The sequence below is a fragment of the Bos javanicus genome, chromosome 4 (assembly GCF_032452875.1).
Source record: "Bos javanicus breed banteng chromosome 4, ARS-OSU_banteng_1.0, whole genome shotgun sequence".
Taxonomy (NCBI): Eukaryota; Metazoa; Chordata; class Mammalia; order Artiodactyla; family Bovidae; genus Bos; species Bos javanicus.
The window spans coordinates 41,026,792-41,039,967 of NC_083871.1; the positions used below are offsets into that span (position 1 = coordinate 41,026,792).

The 13,176-nt window shown below is 39.0% G+C and overlaps 1 protein-coding gene across 5 annotated transcripts in view; it reads right to left on the minus strand.

The window, feature by feature from the left end:
- LOC133245987 (platelet glycoprotein 4) overlaps positions 1-12,937 on the minus strand; it is a 92,903-nt gene extending 79,966 nt beyond the window's left edge. Inside the window, exon 1 of one of the 5 annotated variants that reach the window (XM_061413813.1) lies at positions 12,720-12,937. The gene's annotated coding sequence lies outside the window, so the exon portion shown is untranslated. The remainder of the gene's footprint in view (positions 1-12,719) is intronic. The other 4 variants (XM_061413802.1, XM_061413804.1, XM_061413810.1 and 1 more) reach the window with 4 other exon arrangements.
- Between the last annotated feature and the right edge of the window lie 239 nt (positions 12,938-13,176).

Consider the following 13,176-nt stretch of genomic DNA (forward strand, 5'->3'; position numbering starts at 1 on the left):
TAAAAAGTTTGACCCCTCATGCCTGTGTTATCAGGTAGTTCTGATGCATTTGGTTATATAATTTCCCAGAATTTTGGAGAAGAGTAAATAGAACATCAGGCTTCCCTGGTGGCTCAGCAGTAAAGAATCCACCTGCCAATGCAGAAGATGTGGGTTCAGTCTCTGAGCAGGGAAGATCCCCTGGAAAAGGAAATGGCAACCCACTCCAGTACTCTTGCCTGGGAAATACAATGGACAGAGGAACCTGGAAGGCATACAGTCCATGGGATCGCAAAGAGTTGGACACAACTTAGCAACTAAAACAACAACAACAAATAGAACTTCACAGAAGGAACATTAGTAGATGACACAGTGATGAGGAACAGGAGAGATTATTACGGGGTATGCAAAACGACACTAGACAAAGATTCTGAGGCTAAAGCTACTGTTTCAAGTATGGAGTGAAATATCCCACTGAGATGAAGAACATGATTCAGGGCACAAGGAGAGGCAGATCATGAGCCAAAGAACCATGAAACACCAAAGAGGCTTATAACCCTGTTTCACAACTAGAAACAGGGTTATAAGAAGAAAATTTTAAGTCTGAATACCAAGTCTTAGCCACTATGTTGAAAATATTATACTATTCTTATATGTATATTATATTGTATCTATAAGAAGCATGGCTTCCCTGGTAACTCAGCTGTAAAGAATCTGCCTGCCAAGCAGGAGATGTGAGTTTGATTCCTGGGCTGGGAAGACCCCCTGGAGAAGGAAATGGTGACCCTACTCCAATATTCTTGCCTGGGAAATCCCATGGAAAGAGGAGCACAAAAGAAAAGCTAAATATCACTAGGAAACTAATAACCCTCCCAGTAAAGGGTTATCAGGATAATTGTAGGTTAATTTTAATAATTTAGAAGAGATTAAGATAAAGTGTGTATTTAGAAGGGATTAAAATGTTAGATAATCAGCAAGATGGGAAGATCAGGGTACAAATGTAAAAAATAAGAGTAACGATGACAATGATGATGATGACAGTTATAAAATTATAACAACAATATGACACATAACATGAGTTGCTTAGAAGCAGGTATTATGGCTACACTTGGGCTGCACACTCTGTGCTTGCCCAGCCATAAGACTGAATAAAGAGCTCAAAGTCAGTGGCAGACACATCAGTGGTATAATGAATGGGGGATCTTACATGTCAGAAGCAAGTTCCTGAATTGACACTCTACCATGCGTGGCAGACAATGGGCAAGACATGGCAGCAGTCTGCTGGTAGAGGGCCAGAGGATGTGGAGAGGGAAGTTAGCAGTTGATATCAGGTTGAGTCATCAGTTACCAGAGAAACCAATAAAGGGGTGCATCCCTCATTCCCCTTTGATAAGCTATCTTGGTGGAGATGTTTTGATCAGGAGATTAGGACAGCAGTGCCCACTAGCTATTTTACTCAGCTCCTGGACTGTGATGAACTAGATGGGTGGGATGGGGGTGGGGCAGAGGACAGTCCAAGAGGGAGGGGATATGTGTATACATATAACTGATTCAGTTCCTTGTACAGCAGAAACTAACACAATGTGGTAAAGCCAAAAAAAAAAAAAAGCAAAGGAAAGGAAGAGAAAGATTGGAAGAATCACTAGCTGGGGCCAGGGACAAGTTTGTAGGCATTTATTGATTAGATTCAGTGATTAACAAGGAAGGTCAGTAGGATGTGAGTAGGGTGTAGGTGGGCAGGGAATGGTTGAGCAAGGGATGTACAGAGAGCAAGAGAATAGCCTAAGCATGGCCTAAGCATACAGGCATTCTTAGTTACTCTCATGCATGCCAATATTTTGAGATCTAATGTGTTAAAGCTAGTCTGATTTAAACAACTATTAAAATTGAGCCTAGTGCTATGAGATAATACTTCATACTCTGTAGTTTCCAGCACTCACCTAGTAGTCCTTATTTTCCAAAAGAAGGAAGAATTTAAAACTATGTAAGACTCTGAACCGGAGAAGGCAATGGCACCCCACTCCAGTACTCTTGCCTGGAAAATCCCTTGGACAGAGGAGCCTGGTAGGCTGCAGTCCATGGGGTCGCAAACAGTCCGACACGACTGAGCGACTTCACTTTCACTTTTCACTTTCATGCATTAGAGAAGGAAATGGCAACCCACTCCAGTGTTCTTGCCTGGAGAATCCCAGGGACGGGGGAGCCTGGTGGGCTGCCATCTCTGGGGTCGCACAGAGTCGGACACGACTGAAGCGACTTAGCAGCAGCAGCAAGACTCTGAACTTGGCTTACCCATGATGGTACATGTCCTCACCTAATCTTATCTTGCCCTCAACCTCTTGCCTACATGGCAAGCACTTGCCAGGCAGTCACGCCTGCAACCTGAACCAACTTCTTCTGATCTGGTCCTTCACCACTGGATCACAACCCAGAAGATACACAAATTCTGGCTCCATTCTTTTTGCAATGATTTTTACTGGTTCTCATAGTGGATCATTTCCCCTATCAAGCTTTTTGCATTTTTTTAAACTATTAGATTACTTTTGAAGCTACTTTCCTATAATAGTTTGAATCATTCACTTTGTTTCTCATTTATTTATGCTTTTATTCTTCCATTGACACTGGTAAATGTTTCATTGACCTGTAGCCACTGAAACAGTAAAATAAAATAAATTCCTTAAGCATTCTTAGCCTGGGCTTCTAATTGGGATGAAATGAGGGAATCAACAGAACAAAAACCTGGTATTTTCATGCAAGGAGCTCACAGCATCCCTAGGAAGACAGCTTTGTAAACAGACAATTATAATATTAATTTACTGTGACACGTACACCCAGGTGGGAAGAAAAATGGTGGTTCATGTAAGAAAGTGAAAGGACTGCTGGTGGAAGAAGTGATAGCTTACTGCATATAGTATACAGGGTCCAGGTAAGGAATGGGGAGACAGCAAAGTGATTAGGGGCATGCCCCTAAAATGCAGATGCATAAGAAATTGTACAACTGGGGAAATACAGTTTGGTAAGGCTTTGGTACATGGTACGAGTTTTGGAAAAGAAAGGACACTGAAGAGGTGGGCACAAATGACATCATGAAGCCCTAATGTAATGCATAATATACCAGGCTGAGGGTTTGGCCTGAATACCTAGGAATTCATTCTCTCAGAAATTTCTCTTGAATGCAATACAGAGTCACTTGGGGATTTTAGAAGGTAGCGTGAACAGGCAAGATTGGTTAGTAATGAGCTAGGTAGAGGGCTTAAAAAACAAAATGAATTCTAGGTTTTAGGCTCAGAGCAACAAGATAAAAAGAAAGAATGGAGAGGAAATAAGAGATCTGGGGTGGGACAGGATAGCTCTATCTAGCGTTCTCACTAACTGCAGGACCCGAAGCCAGTATCTTAATCTCTGTGAGCATGTTTACTCACACTGCCTATTTAAAACTATTTGAGAATTAAATAATGACAGTTAACCCTTCTTCAGAACTTATGTGCAAGGCACTTACATATTTTACATAGCCACTTGCTTATTTTGAGCAACTGGTCCATAAAGGCAGTACTTTGATTAATCTTATTTAACAGACAAGGAAGCAGAGATACAAAGAGGTTTAATATGTTCCCCAAGGTCACAGAGCTGGAAAGTGGCAGATTCCAGGTTTCAAATCTTTTCAATCCAGCTGCAGAGAGTATTTCAACCAGTGATTCCCAGTGCCTCTCATTAGATACTAGGCATTTTTCATAATTATTATGAATGCCCTGAACATACCAGTAGGTTATAATTGGCTATTATAATTTAATCCAGCCTGTTAGTTTAAAAGTATTTGCAGAGTACATATATATGCATGTTTTACTGAACTTTAGAAGATACTCAGCAGAGTAGGAAACAAAACTCTATCGGGTTTGTTTGCAATTTTGAGCATAAATGCACCTCATAAATCAAAGCACAGTAACAAGATAATGTGTTGAAAGAGGTTAGACACTTTCAACTCACGAGTAATGCATCCATGTCTAGAACTTGAGCAGCAGGCACGTAGATGGGTGAGTCTAATGATCAGGGAAGAGATTGGGGTGGTGAAAAGATTTGGGTCTCTTCAACAGCTAGGTTATAGTTGAAACCATAAGAAAATAGATGTTGGTGTTGATGGGAAGGGGGAGCCTAGAAAAACTGCAGAAAGGGCAATCCAAAGGCTAGGCCCAGACAGGAAAGCTCACTTCACTTCTTTGGGCCTCAGAGTCCTCACTTGTTAAAAAAAAAAAAAAATTTAGTGAATCATGGTTTAAGACTGTGCCAGGAACTATTCTCACTTGCAATGTTTGCAGCTTTTGTTGTGAACAAATGTGAACGTTGGAAGACCTGCTGAAAGGTGACTTCTAGCCTTAAACCGGAGGGAAGAAGTTCAACTTCATAGCTGCTGCTCTGCCATGGTAAATTATTATTAAACAAGTTTTCTTCTCACAAAAGCCCATTCAAATGGTTTCAATCGCTTTTATTTATTCTACAGGATTTCAGCTCCACAAATGCTCCTGCTGTTACTATGTACAGAGTTCTGCATGGGAGATGTGAGGAAGAAAACAAAATGGCATCTTTCATACGCAGGAGGAATATTAATGAGGTAGAGAAGAGGGAAGGGATCATTATGGTAAGCTTCCTTTCTGTTTGCCCCCTAAGATTAGAATTTACTTTTTCCTTGCCTAATCCTGGTTTTCCTGACTTCATCCGGTAAAACATAGAATTTTGCTGAACTGCTATAACTGAATGATATAGTATGTGAAACAAAGTTTGGATAACAGGAGACAAACTCTTAATGAGGTCAGGACGCAACTCTGACCAATGAATTGAGAAAGAAAATAGAGAATGATGTCTGTATCTCTCCATTTGCTGTGGCCATTACATCCGCCTCAAGGGAGGGCTTTGGAGGTATGTGTGGTTAGGCTAACAAAGAACATCTACTATGCTATGGTTTCCCATGAAGTAGGAAGTGGAGAAATCAAAACCTGTACTTTCCCTGTTCAGTTCAGTTCAGTTCAGTTCAGCCACTCAGTCGTGTCCGACTCTTTGTGATCCCATGAATTGCAGCACGCCAGGCCTCCCTGTCCATCACCAACTCCCAGAGTTTACCCACACTCTTGGCCATCGAGTCGGTGATGCCATCCAGCCATCTCTTAGCAAATCTTAAAAATGACCATTGGACCCAGAGTGGAACTGGCTTTATCTAAAAACTTTGGTAAATGTACTGTAGACACCTAAGAAACTGAACACAGAAGCAAACATATCTAAGCTCTGCACATAGAATGGGAAATAGGATAAGATTTTCATGGCACTGGGTGAGATGAATGAGCTTCATGGATTTGGTTCATTGAGGAATTATCAGTGTCTGTGAATTTGCATACTTAGCATAGCATGAAACATAGAATATTTCTGTTAAATTTTATAATTTTAATAGATGATCTACCCTACACAGAGAGAGAGAGAGTAAAAAACAAAACAAAAGAGACATGCTGAGAAAGGTGAGGGTGGTACTGGTGATGGTAATATTCCGTGAAACTGCTTACCTGAGAATTTCTCACTCACAAAACTGCACACATCTATGTATTACTTTATGGTAGAGATTTATGTCAAGTTGGATATTTTTTAAAAAGTGCTAAGCATAAGAAATGGAGATAAAAGATTTTAAATTGTTTTACATGAATAAAAATTCTTAAGATCTAGTTTAGACCTCATTGGAAGGTGAACCTTTTGGGTTATAAAAGATTTACACCTATTTTTGAATAAATATGTACTATCTGTTTATTAAGTGCTTACTATGTATCCAGCACTAGATATTGCTGATACTAAGTCACAAATGAAACCCAGCCTTCATGGAGTTCACAGCCCAGCAAGAAGTGCAGACTCCACATAATAGCAAAGGTCTGTAAACAGAAGCCTTATATCAAAGAACAGAGCTGGTATCTCTGAGCACTGGCCTTATCACAGCTCATGGCAATGCATTGGAATTCCCTGTCTACGTGTCTGCTTGGATGTAACTTTTGACCAAGCAGCTCTTAAAGACTGGGCTCATAAAAACTAGATATTTCCATGCAAACTAGAGTGTTTCTGCCAAGAGACCCAACTACAATTTAGATTATATTTGTCCCTCACTGCAGACAAAAACACTTCAATCAGAAATAAATTTAGGAAGCTAAGCTAAAATGGATGGGAATGGGCAAATTTAATTCAGGTAACCATTGTATCTACTACTGTGGGCAAGAATTCCTTAGAAGAAATGGAGTAGACCTCAGAGTCAACAAAAGAGTCTGAAATGCAGTAATTAGGTGTAGACTCAAAAGTGACAAAATGATCCTGGTTTGTTTCCAAGGCAAACCATTCAACATCACAGTAATCCAAGTCTATGCCCCAACCACTGATGCCAAAGAAGCTGAAGTTGAACAATTATACAAAGACCTACAAGGCCTTCTAGAACTAACACTAACAAAAGATGTCCTTTCATGATGGGGGACTGGAATGCAAAAGTAGAAAGTCAAGAGATACCTGGAGTAACAGGCAAGTTTGGCCTTGGAGTACAAAGAAGAAGCAGGACAAAGGCTAACAGAGTTTTGCCAAGACAATGTACTGATCATGCAAAGACCTCTTCCAGCAACACAAGAGATGAATCTACATGTGGACATCACCAGATGGTCAATAATACCAAAATCAGATTGATTATATCATTTGTAGCTGAAGATGGAAAAGTTCTATATAGTTAGTGAAAACAAGACCTGGAGCTGACTGTGACTCAGAACATCAGTTTCTCATCACAAAATTCAGGCTTAAATTGAGTAAAGTAACAAAAAACACTAGGCCATTTGGGTATGACCTAAATCAAATCCCTTATGATTTTGCAGTGGAGATGACAGATAGATTCAAGGGATTAGATCTGATAGACAGAGTGCCTAAAGAACTATGGACAGAGGTTCATAACACTATACAGAGATGTTGACCAAAACTATCCCCCCAGAAAAAGAAATGCAAGAAGGCAAAAGGTTGTCTGAGATAAGACAGCTGAGATAAATAGCCAAGAAAAGAAGAGGAGTGAGAGGTAAAGGAGAAAGGGAAAAATATACCCAGTTGATGGAGAATTCCAAAGAATAGCTTTGGAATTCCAAATATTTCAAAGATTATCTCTCCAAAGGGGACATAAGAAAGCCTTCTTAAGTGAACAATGAAAAGAAATAGAGAAAAACAATAGACTAGGAAAGACTAGGGATCTCTAGATTAGAGATGTCAAGGGAATTAGAGATGTCAAGGGAACATTTCATGCAAAGATGGGCATAATAAAGGACAGAAACAGGAAGGGCCCACAGAAGCAAAAGGGACTAAGAATAAGTGGCAAGAATACACAAAAGAACTATACAAAAAAAGATCTTAATGACCCAGATAACCATGATGGTGTGGTCATTCACCTAGAGCCAGATATCCTGCAGTGTGAAGTCAAGTGGGCCTTAGGAAGCATTACTATGAATAAAACTAGTAGAGGTGATGGAATTCCAGTTGAACTATTTAAAATCCTAAAAGATGACACTGTGAAAGTGCTGCACTCAATATGCCAGCAAATTTGGAAAACTAAGCAGTGGCCACAGAACTGGAAAATGTCACTTTTCATTCCAATACCAAAGAAAGGCAATGCCAAAGAATGTTCAAACTACCACATAATTGCACTCATTTCACATGCTAGCGAGGTAATACTCAAAATCCTTCAAGTTAGACTTCAACAGTATGTGAACTGAGAACTTCCAAAGGTACAAGTTGTATTTAGACAATGCAGAGGAACAAGAGATCAAATTGCCAACATCTGTTAAATCATAGAAAAAGCAAAAGAATTCCAGAAAATCATTTACGTTTGCTTCATTGATTATGCTAAATCCTTTGACTATGTGGATCACCCCAAACTGTGGAAAATTCTGAAAGAGATGGGACTACTAGACCACCTTACTTGCCTCCTGAGAAACCCTTATGCCAGTCAAGAAGCAACAGTTAGAACCAGACATGGAACAATGGACTGGTTCCAAATTGGGAAATGAGTACATCAAGACTGTATATTGTCACCCTACTTATTTAACTTGTATGCAGAGTACATCATGAGAAATGTTGGGCTGGATGAAGCACAAGCTGGATCAAGATTGTCAGGAGAAATATCAATAACCTCAGATATGCAGAGGACACCACCCTAATGGCAGGAAGTGAGGAGAAATTAAAGTGCCTCTTGATGAAGGTAAAATAGGAGAGAGAAAAAGCTGGCTTAAAACTCAACATTCAAAAAGCTAAGATCATAGCATCAAGTCCATCACTTCATGGCAAATAGATGGGGAAAAATGGAAACAGTGACAGACTTTATTTTCTTGGGCTCCAAAAACACTGCAGACTGCAACCATGAAATTAAAAGGTGCTTACTTCTTGGAAGAAAAGCTATGACAAATCTAGCCAGTGTACTAAAAAGCAGAGACATCATTTTTCTGACCAAGGTCTATCTAGTTAAAACTACGGTTTTTCCAGTAGTCATGTATGGATGTGAGAGTTGGACCATAAAGAAGGCTGAGCACCAAAGTATTGATGCTTTTCAACTGTAGTGCTGGAGAAGATTCTTGCGAGTTCCTTGGATAGCAAGGAGATCAAACCAGTCAATCCTAAAGGTTATCAACCCTGCATACTCACTGGAAGGACTGATGCTGATGCTGAAGCTCCAATACTTGGGCCACCTGATACAAAGAGCCAACTCATTGCAAAATACCCTGATGCTTGGAAAGATTGAGGACAGGAGGATAAGGGGGTGACAAAGGATGACATGGTTGAATGGTATCATCCTCTCAGAGGATATGAGTTTGAGCAAATTCAGGGAGATAGTGAAGGACAGGGAAGCCTGGCATGCTACAGTTTGTGGGGTCGCAAAGAGTCAGACACAACTGAGCAATAACAACAACAAGCCTTAGAGCACACAGTACTCTATATATAATACACAGTTATTATATTTTGGAGGTATTTCCATGTGTTATATATGTTAGTTACTAGAATTTTAAGAGTCAATTATGCATTTATAATGGCAACAGCAAGATGCTCACTCTGGTATCTTCCTTCTATTCCTCCAGTAACTATAGTATTATTTTTAAGTCACTTGTTTGGCCTATTTTCTCTTGATAGGTCCTTAAGGAGTCTGTTTGTGTGCAGTGGTGGCAAAGTATCCACAGAATTCAACTTGTGTCTTCATCATTTACTAACTTAAGTTTTTCTTTTTTCACTTTCATCAATAGGTTTCATTCCATAGAAACAAAATTTAGAACCACCACCTGAAAATAAAAAGATCCTGGATCCTTGTCAGTGTTCAGCACAATAAGATGTCTAATAATGTTTTCTGTAGCTTACAACAATGTCTGACACACAGTAAGTGCTCAAATATTTTTCAACAAATGCATCGAGAAATAAGTTTATCTGAAAGAGGATGACTATTATGTATTCAACCAAAACAGGTTTCTGCTGTTTTACAGTCCCATCAAAGTAAGAATTGGAGAAGGCGATGGCACCCCACTCCAGTACTCTTGCCTGGAAAATTCCAGGGACGGAGGAGCCTGGTGGGCTGCAGTCCATGGGGTCGCTGAGTCGGACACGACTGAGTGACTTCACTTTCTCTTTTCACTTTCATGCACTGGAGAAGGAAATGGCAACCAACTCCAGTGTTCTTGCCTGGAGAATCCCAGGGACGGGGGAGCCTGGTGGGCTGCCATCTATGTGGTCGCACAGAGTTGGACACGACTGAAATGACTTAGCAGCAAAGTAAGAATACTTGTAGGAAAGATGCCACTTACTAAAGTGTATACCTACTCTGAGAAGACACTGTATTTAGGGTCCATGAGATGGGACCACTGTACTGAATAACCTTTTATTTCTTTATTTCCAAAGCTTCCTAGAGTGAGATACAAGAAAGACCCCTTATAACAGCACCTGTTACATTTCAAATAGAGTAATAATGAAGTTCTACATAGAATGAAGTGAGCCTCCAAATGAATTTCAATTAGACTGTGTTCTCATGAGTACTAATATCCCTCCCTTTTGATTTAGGCGAAATGGAAGAAATTTGGGGAAATTAAGATGGGAGGAATGTAAGATTGAAGTTTGGAAGATTTAATAAGAGAAACAATACTGAGATCAAACTCATCACTTTTAAAACTGTCCTCACTCGACTTTTAAAGTTCACAAGCACTGAAGGATGCATGGTGCTCTTCTATTTGCGCTCACTGTGGAGTCGTTGGTGAAGGCAGCCAAGCTGTCTGCTATGTCGCCTCCAGAACGTTTGCCAATTTTCTCTCATTTCCTCCTTGAGATGACAGTGTGTGACAAAGGTCTCTGGGTATATTTCAAAACATCTTAAACTATTTAACAATGTAATATCAAGCCCTAATTTTAAAGTGTTATTTATTCTCCAGAAGACTAAATTTGTCAGAAGACACAAAGCTCAATTCACCTTGCCCTGATCCATAAAGAAATGACTAGAAAGTGCACTGTGGAACCAATGGCATACTTATTACTTGCCAGATGTAATGGAGAGAAAGTTTCCAGTGGCTTAGTCAATATGTATACTTCAACATGCAACACACGAAACAGTAAAACTATTTACTAAACTATATTTCTTTTTATATCCCCAGCACACTTACCTAGTTTAGACTGTTTCCTTTTCCTGGCAAACAATTCATTGTTTGTGATTTGAGAGAATCATTTTGGATTAGGCATGATTTCAGATTCCAGGAACCTGGTGTAGACACAGCATCACTCCTCCAGCAGCACCTCCCTCCTCCCCACTCCAGATCTCTGCTTTTAGGTTATAGTAAAGTGGAGAAGGAAATGGCAACCCACTCCAGTGTTCTTGCTTGGAGAATCCCAGGGACGGGGGAGCCTGGCGGGCTTCCGTCTATGGGGTCTCACAGAGTCGGACGCGACTGAAGCGACTTAGCAGTAGCAGCAGTAAAGTGATGGCACGCTTTTCAATTTTCATCCAAAGAGCAATCAACAATGTATAAACAACTGACCAATTAAAAGTACTTCTCATCTAAAAGCCCTTCTTTTTCATTTTAAAATTTTGTGAATTTTTCCTTAAAAAATTCAACTGTGAAGTTTAGTTTGTAAATACTAAGAATATTAAATTCCTTAGCTAGTGATCTCAACCAACAATCTATTTTAAAAGCAAAATTAGCCCTAATCACTTCAAGGGCAGTACATTATTATGTATTTCTTCATTCCAAGAAAAAAAATATTCTTTCATTTGATTGGTCCACTCTGCAGTCTTATATGGTCTTTGCCACTGATTTGTTAGCATTTTAAAGCCTTTTTTCCTTTTTTGTTTTTCCTCTTTTGCCTAACAATGATTCTTCTGGGTTTGGGAGCTTACCATTTTTCCCCAGGTGAAAATCTTTTTATTATTCTCAGGTGTTTGCTTTCTTTCTGTAACTCTCAGAATAATTCATTGCAAAGTCGTCATTGTCCTTTACAAAAGGATCAAATTCCAAATAATTACAGTTTGTATTGTACATCCTTTGAAAATATTTCTCCTTTCCCCTTGCCAGGATTGCAGGAGTCTCATATATTGTCCCACAAACCCTACTGCTTTTTCTTAGTCAGGTATACCTGAGAACAGGACAGGTTGCTTGTTTCTCTCCATCTGATCCAGATCCTACCTGAGTTCTTGCATAGGAAGTGAACGGAAGTTAATACTTTTAAAAGTATCAGTCCAGAGTGCTTTCCCCTGTATTCAACACGGCTCCAAGAGACCATTCTCCAAAGAATTATGGAAGGTGACTCTTTTAAAAGGTAAAGAAGCCTGTTTATTTCATTCTCAAGACTTTGTAACAAAGCATAGAGTCAGATGGAACTGCTTTTTTGGTATCAGCAGTTGTCTCTAAAGAAGTATATCATTATATACTTATTTGTCTCTAAGCATATCCTTAAGTTTCCTGTCTGAATAAGTCTTATATAGCCATAGTATGAAATACACCATATAACAAAAATTCTGCCATGAAACAAAATTCCCTCCCCTCAAATATCTGGTGCCAACAGTCAGTATAATTTCTATGATCACTAGTGATCAGTAATTTTATTTATGGAAATATTTTTTTCTTCTAAGACTTTGTTAAGAGGATTGAGTCTTTTAGATTATTTCTTAAATATACTTGTCAGTCTTGACAAAACACCAAAAAACATTTTTAGGTCCCATGAACAAAGGTCATTCAAATTCTAATCTCATTAAAACATGTTTTTTCAACTTGTAAGCAGAAAATTGAATTTGAGAGCATCCTTTTCAAAAGAGTAACATTTTTAAAACAAGGCACACAAAAGTTTAAATAAAATAAGAAATCAGTTTAGAACAGGACATGACAGATCAACTTAAGAATCTTAAGGAAGAAAAAGTTCCACCAAAATTGTACTTTTAAAAATACTTAAAGTTTTCTGATACTTTGAAAATAAAAGATATGAGAATGTATAAATGGAAATTTCATAGGATCAGTTGAGAGACTAGTGGAAATGAAAATTTTGTCTTAAAAGTCTATCCATTTAGTTAAAAGCTTATAACTCTGTTGAAACAATATCATAAACTAAATTATTACACCAGTTAGTATTTAGCTTCTTAAGGAGTTTGAAATAACAAGTATTAATGTTTACTTGATTATAGTCCATCAACTACAAAGACATTTATAGCCACACCCCTACACAAAAATAATTGTGCTCACCAACTTTTAGAGAAGCTTGCTTGCCCAGATGTAGGATCTTAAAACTGGCTTCACAGTGACTGTTGTAGGAGGAGATGCAGAAAATAAACACATGATTTCCACAGCTGAGAACTCAGAAATGAGGCTCAGGGTCTTGACCATTCGTCTGTCGTTAAGGTTTTCCTGACATGTGAAGCCATTGACATCCTGAGACTTCCAGCACTTCAGATGCCTAAACCAAGATAAATATAGATCCCTGACACCTGAGCCAGATGAAGTGAACTGTTAACTTGAAAAATCTTGCTCATTTCGGCCCTCCATTGAGGAAAATAAAACCTTTAATCCTTTTCCTGTTAAAACCTGTTACGCCTTAACAGATAATTCCTTTGCTTATGAAGCACAGGAATTCAGATCAATCATACACAATCAATCTGCTTCTGTCTATTTGTTGTCATAGTATAGATACAGATTTGAATTT